At 38.4% G+C, this 14,463-nt stretch overlaps 1 non-coding gene across 1 annotated transcript; it reads left to right on the top strand.

Annotated features, from left to right (window-relative positions):
• The first annotated feature begins 2,917 nt into the window (after positions 1-2,917).
• On the top strand, positions 2,918-3,024 carry LOC111765330 (U6 spliceosomal RNA). The gene has a single exon (XR_002797706.1). It is a non-coding gene; the product is annotated as a U6 spliceosomal RNA (small nuclear RNA).
• The last annotated feature ends 11,439 nt before the right edge of the window (positions 3,025-14,463 follow it).

Here is a 14,463-nt window from a genome sequence, read left to right as displayed (position 1 = left end):
TACACTATATAGTACTGTGTGAACGATTTCTTTCACTTAGCTTAATGTTTTTATTATTATTATATTTTTATTTACAGAAGTTGTATGTTTACAGAAAAGTCAAGTAAAAAATACAACGTTCCCATAGACCCTCCTATTGCTGACACCCTGCATTAGCGTGATACCTTTGTTATAACTGATGAAAGAATATTAAAATAGTACTAGTAACTCTAGTCCACAATTTATGTTAGGTATATTTTTCACCATATATCTCCCTATTAACAGCTTCTTTAGTGTCATACATTTGTTATGATTCATGGAAGAACATTCTAATACTTGTACTATTAACCCCAGTCCATCATCCACCACAGGGTTCACTGGGTTATACAGTCCTGTTTTATCTTCTAAATTTCACTCTCGTAACATTCATGACCCAAATCTTCCCCTTTCAACCACATTCACATACATAATTCAGCATTGTTAATTATACTCACAAAAAATGTGCTACTATCACTACCATCCATTTCCAAATCTTTACAATTAACCTAAGTAGAAATTCTGCACAAATTAAGCATCAGCTTCCCATTCTCTACCCCCAGTCTATCCCCTGGTAACCTATATTCTAGATTCAAACTCTTATCAGTTTGCTTATTATAATTAGTTTATATTGGTTAAGATCATACAATATTTGTCCTTTTTTGTCTGGCTTATTTCACTCAGCATAATGTCCTCAAGGTACACCCATGTTGTCACATGTATCAGTACTTCATTACTTCTTATAGATGAATAATATTCCATCGTATGTATATACCACATCTTGTTTATCCATTCATCAGTTGATGGACACTTGGGTTGCTTCCACCTTTAGCAGTTGTGAATAAAGCTGCTATGAACATCAGTGAGCAAATATTTGTTTGAGTGCCAGCTTTCAATGCTTTGGTGTATAAACCTACACCAAAGGGACTGCTGGGTCATATGGTAATTCTATCCTTAACTTTCTGAGGAACTGCCCAACTGTTTTCCACAGCAGCTGCACAATTTTACACTCCCACCAGCAATGGATGAGTGTTCCTATTGCTCCAAATCCTCTCCAACAACTGTAATTTTCTGTTTCTGTAATAGTAGCCATCCAAGTGAGTATGAAATGATATCTTGTGGTTTTGTTTTGCATTTCAGGGCAAGCTCACCTTTTCCACACACGTGGTGGGGTACCATTCTTGGCCTGAGAAGCTGTCTTAAGTCCAGACCTCAGCTTCCACGGTTTTGCCCTTGAACTAATTTTTCCTTCACTCTCTCCCTTTTCTGTCCCTTGTAGTCCAGGCCAACAGTGGTTTTTTTTAAACAGATCTCTCAAAAAACTTGTTGGTTTCACATGCAATTCACAGGAGTCCCAACCATGAGAAAAAAAGGAATTTTCACCAAATCCTTTCTGCTTAACTGCATTTCCAATCCTGACTTGCAAGGAAATAGCTGCCTATTTCCAAGTTCATTTAAGACCTTACATGGGGCCCTAGTCTTTGGAGACTTATTTTCTGGAAGCTTGGAATTTCACCAATCATCAACTTATGGCTGGTTGGTTGGTTTGCTTAAATAAACTTTTATTGAAGAATAGCTTTCATACATGAACATACATAAACAATAACTATAGTAAAAGTTATGAACTTACAAATCAAATATGCATAGGACTTCTGGGGAGATGGGGGATTAGAGAAACATGGGTCTCACTTCTCTCCCAGAAAAATTGCTAGAGGACAGGCAGAAAAAAATGGAAAAAAAATGTTCTAAGGTTTAGGACACCAGGGGAAGGCAGGACAGCACCCAGAAGAGAGAGGGACACAGGAGAAGAATCTGGACAGAAAGACCTTGAGGAGAAGCTGCAGCTGTAGCTGCCAGCACCCTTGCCCCAGCCTACAAACAGACAATTTTGAATTCTCTGCCATAGGGCCAGCCAGAGGATGCTCAGGGATCCACCTCCCCAGGAATTGGGAGAGAAACCTACTCAACCTAAGGTTGACTCCGCCTTTTTTATTTTTTTTTTTTTTTGCAGGTCTCAGCGGAGATTCAACTTTTGACAGACAAATTTGGTCTACTGTCTCCCACAAGCCCTTCCAGACTGCATGGGGCCATGGGATTGTTTGCTTTGGGAGATCGGACCCTCTCCAATCACCCTCCCTACTGACCAGGACTGGCTGTTCAGGACGCAGAGGGGAGTGGAATTATTTCCTACCTGGGAAAAGGGAGGGGGCTGCCAGAAAAGGTTGGAGAACTACCTCTGAGAAAGTTTGAAGTAGAAGTTCTGAAGAGCCTTGAAGCAGGATCCTAGGAAACATTGTTGCCATCAGTGTTCCTGCAAAAACACTCCCACCAGGCCATGAACTGAGAGGGCTGCAGAATACACCCTCTGCTAGTGTCTTAAAAGTAAAAAAGAGCTTTTTCCATCCTTTACAACCTTCCTCACCATGACCTTTGGAAGTAGGTCTGCCACCCATTACTGGATCCAGAGCCCAGATTTGAGCAATTAACAGGGATAATCCTAAAGAATTGGGACAGGTTGAACCAAGAATCAAAGAATGGCAGTAACACACAGTGTGCAGCCACTAAATTCCTAAAAAAGACACAGAAACTGAGTGTCAGAATAAACTCACCATCATAATCAGATGCCTAGACATCAACAAAAAATTATAAACAATACTAAGAAAATGGAAGAAATGGCCCAAGCAAAAGATTATATCAAAACCCCATATGAGAAACAAGATTTAGGACAACCAATCAATGATGTTTATACAAATCTCCAAAATCAAATTAATGCGTTGAAAGACAATATGGCTAAAGAGATAAAAGACATCAAGAAGACACTGAGTGAACACAAAGAAGTTGAAAACATAACAGAGTTTAAGGGAATGAAAGACACAATAGGAGAGATCAAAAACACATTAGAGTGCTCGCTTTGGCAGCACATATACTAAAATTGGAACAATACGGAGAAGATTAGCATGGCCCCTGCGCAAGGATGACACGCAAATTTGTGAAGTGTTCCATATTTTTGTTATGGGGGAAGGAGTGGGGTGATGGGGGTGGGGGGGGGGGGTGTATGGGGACCTCATTTTTTTTAATGTAACATTAAAAAAATAAAGAAAGAAAAAAATTTTTAATAAAAAAAAAACACATTAGAGGTGTTAGAGGGAAGCAGATGTAGCTCAGTGGTTTAGCACCTGCTTCCCAAGTACGAGGTCCTAAGTTTAAAGAGGGTACCTCCTTTAAAAAAAACAACAACACACATTACAGGCATACAACAGAAGACTCAAATGATACAAGAAAGAATAAAGGGGGTTGGATGTGGCTCAATCAGTTGAGCACCCACCTCCCACATGGGGAGTACTGGCTTCAGTTCCTATTGCCTCTAAAAGAAGACAAACAGAAAACAAGCAGACGTTTAGCAAAAATGAGCAGAAAATGAACAAAAACAATGAGTAGACAATGAGTAAAAAAACAAGCAAAAACAATGAGCAGACAACAAACAATGAGCAGACAATGAGCAAAAACAAATGAGCAGGGAGTGGATGTATCATCGAGGGAACAATGGCTGAATATTTCCCAACTCTCCCAAAAGAAATTATTTTCTATGTCATAGAAGTGCAGCATACCCAAATCAGAATAAGTCCAAATAGACATACTCAAGACACTTAATACTCAGAATGTCAAAGGTCAAGGATGAAGAGAAAATTCTGAGAGCAGCAAGGGAGAAACAAACCATCATATAGAAGGGACACCCAGTAAGACTTAGTGCAGATTTCTCATCAGAAATCATGAAGGCTAGAAGACAGAGGTACGATATAATTACAATACTTAAAGAGAAAAACTGCCATCTGAGAATACTTTCTCTGGCAAAATTGTCCTTCAAATATGAAAATATTCACCAATGAACAGGAACTAAGAGCATTCATGTAAAAGAATCCACCTTTGCAGAGAATATTAAAGGGGATTAGAGTGGACTTACTGATATTCTATACATGAACTATTATGATTAGTAATTGAAGAAAATGTGGCATTGGTGTGGAGAAAGTGGCCATGGTGGCTGCTGAGGGTAGGGAGTGGGAGGAAGAGATGTGGTGTGCGGACATTTTTGGGGGTTGGAGTTGTCCTGGGTGGTGCTGTGGGGACAGTTACCAGGCATTGTACATCCTCCCATGGCCCACTGGGTGGACTGTGGGAGAATATGGGCTATGGTGTGGACCATTGACCATGCTCAGAGATGTATTCACCAAGTGCAGTGAATGTCTCATGATGATGGAGGAGGTTGTTGTTATGGGGGGAGGAGTGCGGTGAGGGGGATGGGGGGGTATATGGGGACCTCATATTTTTTTAATGTAACATTAAAAAAAAAGATAAATAAATAAATAAAGGAAATAGCCCAAAAGAAAAAGACAGGAGAGAGAGGCTTGGAGGAGAGTGTAGAAAGCAAGAATAGCAGAAAGGGGAAGCAGATTGGCTCAACTGAAAGAGCATTCACCTACCATATGGGAGGTCCAGGGTTTGAACCCAGGGCCTCCTGGCCCATGTGGTGAGCTGGCCCACACACAGCACTGCCACGTGCAAAGAGTGCCATGTCACGCAGGGGTGTACCTGTGTAGGGGAGCCCCATGCACAAGGAGTGTGCCAAGCAAGGAAAGCCACCCTGCATGAGAAAAGCGTAGCTTGCCCAGGAGTGGCGCCACACACAGAGAGGTGATGCAGCAAGATGATGCAACAACAACAAAAAAAAGAGACACAGTTTCCCTGTGCTGCCTGACAATGCAAGCCGACACAGAAGAACACACAGCAAATGGACACAGAGAGCAGACAAGAGGGTGGGAAGGGGAGAGAAATAATAAATCTTAAAAAATAAAAGAAATGAGCAATCCATATGCCTACAAGAAACTCACCATTGACCCAGGGATACAAACCAGTTGAGAGTGAAAGGTTGGAAAAAGATACTCCATGCCAACAGTAATCAAAAAAAAGAGCGGTGTGGAGCAGGAAATTTATAGCCCTAAGAGCCTATAATAAAAAAGAAGAAAGTGCTAAAATCAAAGATCTAACTGAACAATTGGAGAAACTAAAAAAGAACAGTAAATCAACCCATATCAAGCAGAAGGAAAGAGACAATAAAGATTAGACTAGAAATTAATGAATTGAGAATAGAAAAACGATAGAGAAAATCAACAAAACCAAAGGCTGGTCCTTTGAGAAGAACAATAAAAGAGAAAAACCCTTAACTGGACTAACAAAGAAAAAAAGATAGGTTGCAAATAAAAAGAAAATTGTAAATGAAAGTGGGGAAGTTACAAACGACACCACAGAAATAAAAAGGATCATAGGAGAATATTATGAGAAACTGTATGTCAACCAACTAGACAACCTAGATGAAATGGACAAATTCCTAGAAGCACACAAACAATTTTCACCGACTCTACAACATATACAAGAATCAACAAACCGATCACATTTAAAGAGTTTGAATCCATCCTCAAAAATCTCCCAACAAAGAAAAGTCCAAGAACAGATGGCTTTACAGGTGAACTCTACCAAACACTTTGAGAAGAATTAAGACCAATCCTATTTAAATTCTTCAAAAAAATTGAAGAGGAGGCAAAATTACCCAAAACATTTTATGAAACCAACATCACCCTAATACCAAAGCTATAAGAGAAGAAAAGTATAGACTAATCTCTTGAATATATATAGATACAAAAGTTCTCAACAAAATACTTACAAATAGAATCAAACAGCATATCAAAAGAATTATACAGGGAAACGGACTTTGGTCCAGTGGTTAGGGCATCCGTCTACCACATGGGAGGTCAGGGGTTCAAATCCCGGGCCTCCTTGACCCGTGTGGAGCTGGCCCACATGCAGTGCTGATGCGCGCAAGGAGTGCCCTGCCACGCAGGGGTGTCCCCCGCGTAGGGGAGCCCCACGTGCAAGGAGTGCGCCCCTTAAGGAGAGCCGCCCGGCGCGAAAGAAAGTGCAGCCTGCCCAGGAGTGGCGCCACCCACACTTCCCGTGCCGCTGACGACAACAGAAGCGGACAAAGAAACAAGACGCAGCAAATAGACACAGAAAACAGACAACCGGGGGAGGGAGGGGAATTAAATATATAAATAAATAATTAAAAAAAAAAAAAAAAGAATTATACAACATGACCAAGTGGGTATAATTGAGTAAAGAAAATAAAAGTGGGTAGGCAAGGATGGTTTAACAAAAGAAAATCAATTAGCATAATAAACCACATTAACAAATTGAAGGGAAGAAAATCACATGATCATCTCAATCGATGCAGAAAAGGCTCTCAACAAAATCCAGCAAACTTTATTGATAAAAACAATTCAGAAGATAGGAATAGAAGGTAAATTCCTCAATACGATAAAGGGTATATATGAAAAACCTACAGTCAACATTGTACTCAATGGGGAAAGGTTTAAAGTTTTCCCTCTAAGATCAGAAACAGGACAAGGATGCCCAGGGTCAACACTGTTATTCAGTATTGTACTAAAAGTTCTAGCTAGAGCAATTAGACAAGAAAAAAAAAGGTATCCAAATAGGAATAGAGGAAGTAAAATGCTCACTAGTTGCTGATAACATGATCCTATATTTAGAAAATTCTGAAATGTCTATAACAATGCTACTTGAGCTAATAATAAGTTTAGCAAAATGACAGGATACAAAAGCAACACAAAAATTCAATAATGGTTCAGTACACTAGTACTGAATCTGAGGAGGAAATCAGGAAAATTTTCCATTTACAATACAATAGAGAAATTCAAATACCTAGGAATCAATATAACCAAAGATATGCAAGACCCCTATTCAGAAAACTATGAAACAGTACTAAAACAAATCAAAGAAGACCTAAGTAAATGGAAAGACATTCTGTGTTCATGGTTTGAAAGACTAAATATCATGAAGATGTCAGTCCTATCCAAACTGATTTATAGATTCAATGCAATACCAATCAAAACTCCAACAGCCTACTTTAGAGAAATAGAAACGGCAACTACCAAATTTATTCAGAAGGGAAAGTACACCCAAATAGCCAAAAGCATTGTAAAAAAGAAGAATGATGTGGGAGGACTTTCACTGCCTGACCTTGAAACATATTACAAAACTACAGTAGTCAAAACAGCATGGTACTGGCATAAAGATAGACACATAGATCAGTGGAATAGAATAGAGAGTCCAGAAATAACCCTCACCACTATAGCCAACTGGTTTTTGACAAACCTACCAAGTCCATGTTACCAGGACAAAACAGTCTCTTCAACAAACAGTGCTGGGAGAAGTGGATATCCATAACCGAAAGAATGAAAGAGGACCCTTATCTCACTCCCTATGCAAGAATCAACTCAAAATGGATCAAAGACCTACCTAAATATAAAAGTCAGGATGTTCAAACTACTAGAAGAAAATGTGGGGAAACATCTTCAAGATCTTGTGATAGGAGGTGGTTTCTTAGATCCATCACACAAAGCATGAGCAAACAAATTAAAAATAGATAAATTGGACCTCCTCAATTTAAACACCTTGCACTTCAAAGAAATTTTGTCAAAAGGGTGAAAAAGCTTCTGACTCAATGGGAGAAAAATATTTTGAAACCACATATCCGATAAGGGTTTAATACCCATGATACATAAAAAGATGCTACAGGGAAGCATATTTGGTCCAACAGATAGGGTATCTGCCTACCACATGGGAGGTCCAAGGTTCAAACCCAGGGCCTCCTGACCCGTGTGGAGCTGGCCCATGCACAGTGCTGATGCGTGCAAGGAGTGCCCTGCCACGAGGAGTGCCCCCCGCGTAGGGGAGCCCCACGCGCAAGGAGCGCACCCCGTAAGGAGAGCCGCCCAGCTCTAAAAAAGTGCAGCCTTCCCAGGAATGGCACCGTGCACACACAGAGAGCTGACGCAGCAAGATGGCACTACAAAACGAGACACAGATTCCCACAGAAGAGCACACAGTGAATGGACACAGGGAGCAGACAACTGGGGCGGGGTGGGGAGAGGAAGGGGAGAGAAATAAATAAAAAATAAATCTTAAAAAAAAAAGATGCTACAACTCAACAATAGAAAGTCAAATGCCTTGGGGAGCAGACGTGGCTCAGCGGCTGAATTCCTGCCTTCCCTATGGGAGGCCCCAGTTTCGGTTCCCAGTGCCCCTAAAAACAAAACAAAAGAGAAAAAAACAAGCAAACAAATGAAAAAACCAGCTCCGGGGAACCAACGTGGCTCAGTGGCTGAGCACCAGCTTCCCACTTACAAGGTCCAGGGCTCCATCCACATTACCTCAAAAAAAAAAAAAGACAAACGCCCCTATTAAAAAATGCGCAAAAGGCTTGATTAGACATTTGTCTAAAGAAATGGTGAAAAAATGTTAAAAAAATGTTCACTGCTGCTAGCAATTAGGAGACTACAAATCAAAGCTCCAAGGAGATCATTTCATACCTATTAGAATGTCCACTATTTAAAACAACAAAAAACTACCGGTGTTGGAGAGTGGTGGAGAGATAGGAATGCACTGTTGGTGGGAATGCAGAATAGTACAGCAATTCCTGTACTATTTATTTAGCAGTTCCTAAAGAAGTTGAATATAGATTTGCCACTTGATCTGACAATACCACTACTAGTTATATACTCAGAAGAACTGAGAGTAGCGACACAAACAAACATCTGCACACCAATATTCATAGCAGAGTTATTCACAATTCCCAAAAGATGTAAACAACTCAGGTGTCCATCAACCAATGAACGGATAAACAAACTGTGGTGTATAAACACAATGGAATATTATACAGCTCTAAGAAGAAACGAAGTCATGAAACATGCAATATGGATGAACCTGGAGGACATTATGTTGAGTGAAGCAAGCCAGACATAAAAAGACAGATATTGTATGATTGTGCTATTATGATCTAAATATATTGTGTAAACTCATGGAGTTAATAACCAGAATATGGTGACCAGAAAATAGAATGAGGTTAGAGAATGGAAAGCTGAGGGTTAACTTATGCAGAATTGGTTCAAATGTTGTTTGTTAATCTTTGGAAATGAATGGAAAAGACAAAAGCACAACACACGTTTTATAACCAGCAGTGCTATTATATGGGTATGACAATGGTTGAAAGGGAAAGCCTAAGGTCATGTATATTACTAGAAGAAAAGCTAAAAATTATAACATTGGACTGTATAGCATAGTAAAACCTCATGTGAAATATGAATATGGGTAATGCATATGTAAGACTGTTTTTCTTTGAAAACAAACAAATGTATGTTAATGTTACAAGATACTAAAATCAGGCAAAAAAAACCATTATGGTAAGTGAAAGAAACCGACACAAAGTACTACATATTGTATGACTCCATTTACATAAAATGTAAATATAAATCAATTCATAAGATGAAATTAGATTGGTGGTTGTAGCAGTTTGATATGGTTATGAATTATGAATTCCGAAAATAGATATTGCATTATGTTTGTAATCTGATCTGTACCTGGGCATGATTAAGTTATGATTAGGGCTTTGATTGGGCCATGTCATTAGGTGAGTGGGGACTCACAGATAAAAGGCATGGCAAAGGACAGAGTTGGGGTTTTCTGATGTTGGAGTTTTGATGTTGGAGCTTGAAGCTGAACCCTTAAGCTGGAGGCCCAGGAAGTCAGCACGCAGAGGAAAGTCTGAGAAGCAAGCCCCTGGAAGAGAGGACCTGAGCCAGGAGAACATAGAGGAATAGACACGGCTCCTTAGACACAGTAGAAACCCCAGGGAGAAAGACAGAACCATTCACCTGATGTCTACAGCTGACCTCGTGGAGAGAGGCAAAGCCTAGAGAGCCTCATAGTCTACTGCTGACCTTGTGGAGAAAACAGAAGAGTTGAACCCAAAGGAACCCAGGAAGCCTGAACCCTCACAGACGTCAGCAGCCATCTTGCTCCAATACGTAAAAATAGACTTTGGTGAGGGAAATAACTTATGCTTTATGGCCTGGTATCTGTAAGCTCCTACCCCAAATAAATGCCCTCTACAAAAACCAACCAATTTCTGGTATTCTATATCAACACCCCTTTGGCTGATTAATATAGTGGTTATGTAGGGCTCTGGAAGGATAGAGGGATTGAGAGGTGACTGCTAAAGGATGTGGAGTTTGTCTTTTTGGAGTAATGAAATCGTTCTTAAATTTTTTGTGGTGATGAGTGCACAACAGTGTGATTATACTAAAAGCCATTGATTGTACATTTTGGATGGATGTACATTTTGGATGGATTGTATGGTTTGTGAATAATTTCAATAAAACTTCTTTTAAAAACATGCCTATCTTCATACAGGGCTCCCATACATCACCCCAAAACCAACACCTTACATTATTGTAAAACTTTTCTTACAAACTATGAAATAGCATCATCAAAATATGACTGCTAACTATAGCCCATATCTTACATTTGGTGTATTTTCCCCCAACCCATCTGATTAGTAACACCCTGTATTAGTATTATACATTTGATATAGTTCATGAGAGAACATTATCATATTTGTCCTGTTAACAGCCCATCTTCAACCACAGGATTCCTTGTGTTATACACCTCTATGTTTTGTACATACCATTCAAAGTGTACCCACAGTGGCTGTCATTTTCATCACGGAACTGTGCTGTCATGACCTCAGTCAATTTTAGAATGTTTTCATTACTCCAGAAGGAAAAATCTCATAACCTATTATTCTCCCCTTAATTGTTGTCCCTTAGAATTGATATATCTTCTTTGCCATTGTTGCAAAAATACTACAATATTACTGTTAACTATCTACCATAAGTCATATTAGTTGTAATATATGTGTATCATAAATTCTTATTCATGTGTATCACCATAATCTTAACACTTTGAAAAGAAGAGCATTGTTATATTTATACTATAAACCACAATCTTCATCCACCACTGAAATTACTGTTATACATACCCTAGATTATTCCCTAGTTTCTTTTCAATTGACATTTACATACTCAGGTTATCCCTTTCAGCCGCAATCACATTTATAAAGCAGCGGTGTTAGTTATACTCACAGAATATGTTACTCTCAACTCTATTCATTTCCACACATTTACAATAAACTTCCTTAAAAATTCTACATAATTGATCACCAGCTCCCATTCACAACAACCCACATTCTATTTCTTAGTAACCTATACTTTAGAGTTTAACTCCATGAGTTTCTTCTTCATATTTAGTTCATATTAATGCGACCATGTAATATTTGTCCTTTTGGGTCTGGCTTATTTCACTCAGCATAATATCCTCAAGGTTCATCCATATTGTCATCGCCAAAGTGTATTCCATTGTATATGATGTTTTGTTTATACATTCATTGGTTGATGGACCCGTGGACTGTTTCCATATTTTAGCAATTGTGAATAATGCTTCTGTGAAGATCGGTGTACAAATGTCAGTTTGCATCCTTGCTTTCAGTTCTTCTGAAGATATTCCTAGTAAAAGGATTGCTGGATAATATGGCAGTTCTATATTCAGCTTCTTGAGATACTACCAAACCATGTTCCACAGAGGCTGCACCATTCTATTATACATTCCCACCAACAGTGAAGAAGTGTTGTTTCTCCATATCCTTTTCAGCACTTGTAGTTTTCTGGTTTTTATATGATGTCCATTCTATAAGGTGTGAAATGGTGTCTCATTGTAGTTTTGATCTGCATTTCCCATTTTTTTCATGTGCTTTTTGGTCATTTGTATTTCCTCTTTAAATGTTTATTCAGGTCTTTTGCCCATTTTTAAATTAGGTTGCTTGTCTTTTTATCGTTGACTTATATGATCTCTTTATATAACATGGATATCAAACACTTATTTAATATGTGGTTTCCAAATATTTTCTCCCATTGTATAGGCTGCCTTTTCACTTTCTTGACACAGTTTTGAAGAACAAAAGCATTTAACTTTGAGGAGGTCCCATTTATCTGTTTTTTCTTTCAATGCTTTTACTTTTGTTGTAAGGTATAAGGAACTACCATCATACCAACAGGTTTTGAAGATGTTACCCTATATTTTCTTCTAGGAGTTTTATGGTTGTAGCTTTTATATTTAGATCTTTGAATCATTTTGAATTCTTTTTTTCTCAGGGAGAACACAATTTATTTTTTTATTTTTTTAAATTTATCCCTCATACATGAACACACATAAACAATATATATATCGTAATTGTTGTGAACTTACAAAACAAAGATATAACATCATACCGGACTTTCATACCTCACCCTACCACCAATAACTTGCACTGTTGTTAAACATTTTTCACTACTGATTAAAGAGCATCCTCAAAATATTACTACTAACCAAAATTTTTTTCTCCTAACCCACCTTATTGTTAATATTTTTATATCATTTATATATGAACATACATAAGCAATCAATGTATAGTAAAAGTTGTGAACTTACAAAGCAATGTATAGCATCATACAGGGGTCCCATACATCAACCCTCCACCAACACCTTGCATTGTCATGAGACATTTGTTGCAAATTATGAAAGAATATTGTTAAAATCTTACTGATTATAGCCCTTATCTTACATTTGGTGTATTATTCTCCCAACCTATCCTATTATTATTTTTTAAATATATTTTTATGACAGAAGTTGTAAATTAAAAAAACAATCATGCACATGTGCAGAATTCCCAAACAACACCCCTCATCAACACACCACACCATGGTGGAACATTTGGAACAGATTATGAGATATTATCATCCAATTATTACCAGGTCCATAATGTGTATTTGGCACACATTTTCCATACTCCCCCATTATCAATACAGTACATCTATGGCATAGATGCATGAATATTACATTATTACTGCTAACCATAGTCCATAGGACACTCCAGTTGTATTTTTTCCCATGCTTCTCCACATTCTCACCACCCTGCAATAGTGATGTATGTTTGTCTAGCTAACAAAGGATGCCCTTGCCTCTGTACCATCAACCACATCCACCTCTGGGTTTACTGTGCTATTCAGTTCCTAGATTATTCTCTAGCACTCTGTCAATTGGATTTACATCCCTGGAAAACCATTTTTAACCACATCCCCACTTATACCAGCTGTTACTCACTATAATGTGTTACCATCAACTCTGTACATTTCCACACTTTTACAGTAAAGCTAATTAAAACTTCTACATACATTAAATATCAGTAGGCCATCTCAGTCTTCCTTTTATCTCCTTTAAGAATCCACCCCCTACCACCAGGTCTTGAAGATATTTTCCTACATTTTTTCCTAGAAGCTTTACAGCTCTTGACTTTATATTTAGGTTTTTTATTCATTTTGAGTTAATTTTTGGATAAGGTATGAGATAGGGGTCCTCTTTCCTTCTTTTGGCTATGGATATCCAGTTCTCTCTGCATCATTTGTTGAATGGACTGCTCTGCTGGAGCTGCATGGGTTTGACAGGCTAGTCAAGAATCACTTGACCGTATATGTGAGAGTCTGCTTCTGAACCATCAATTTGATTCCATTGGTCTATGTGTCATGCCAGTAGCATGCTGTTTTTACCACTGTAGCTAGGTAATATGATTTAAAGTATGGAAATGAGAGTCCCCCAACTTTGCTTTTCCTTTTTACAATGTTTCTGGCTATTCAGAACTCCTTAGCCTTCCAAATAAATTTGATAATCATGTTTTCCATTTATTTTTAAAATGCTGGTGGTATTTTTTAATCAGGATTGCATTGAATCTGTATATCAATTTCAGTAGAGTTGACATCTTAATGATGTTTAGTCTCCCAGTCTGTGAGCATGGACTGTTCTTCCAATTACTTAGGCCTTTTTTGACAATGAGTTGTAGTTTTCTGAATACAAGTGCTTTACATAATTATATTAATCAGCCAAAGGGGTGCTGATGCAAAATGCCAGAAACTGGTCAGTTTTTATAAAGGGTATTTACTTGAGATAGGAGCTTACAGATACCAGGCCATAAAGCATAAGTTACATCCCTCTCCAAAGTCTATTTGGAGCAAGATGGCTGACAACGTCTGCCAAGGTTCAGGCTTCCTGAGTTCCTACATGACTGATGCTTGTTTTTCTCTGGGTTCAAGGTTCCTTCCTTCTTGATGCTGGCTTCTCTTTCCTCTGGGTGCTGACTTCCCGGGTCTTCAGCATCAAACTCTAACATCAGAAATCCCCAACTCTGTTCTTTGTCATGTCTTTTATCTGTGAGTCCCCACCCACCAAGGGGTGGGGACACAATGCCCTAATCATAGCTCAATCATGCCCAGGTACAGATCAGATTACAAGCATAATCCAATATTTCTTTTTGGAATTCATCAATTATATCAAACTGCTACACTTCACCCTCTGAATTCCAAAAAGTCATTACAATAGTCAAAAAAAGCCTTAAATCAGTTACAATGCAAATACTAAATCATATCATAATCAATTTAAGGAAATACAGTTTGT

Source organism: Dasypus novemcinctus, chromosome 5 (assembly GCF_030445035.2).
Source record: "Dasypus novemcinctus isolate mDasNov1 chromosome 5, mDasNov1.1.hap2, whole genome shotgun sequence".
Classification (NCBI taxonomy): domain Eukaryota; kingdom Metazoa; phylum Chordata; class Mammalia; order Cingulata; family Dasypodidae; genus Dasypus; species Dasypus novemcinctus.
This window is presented reverse-complemented; position numbering and strand designations above follow the sequence as displayed.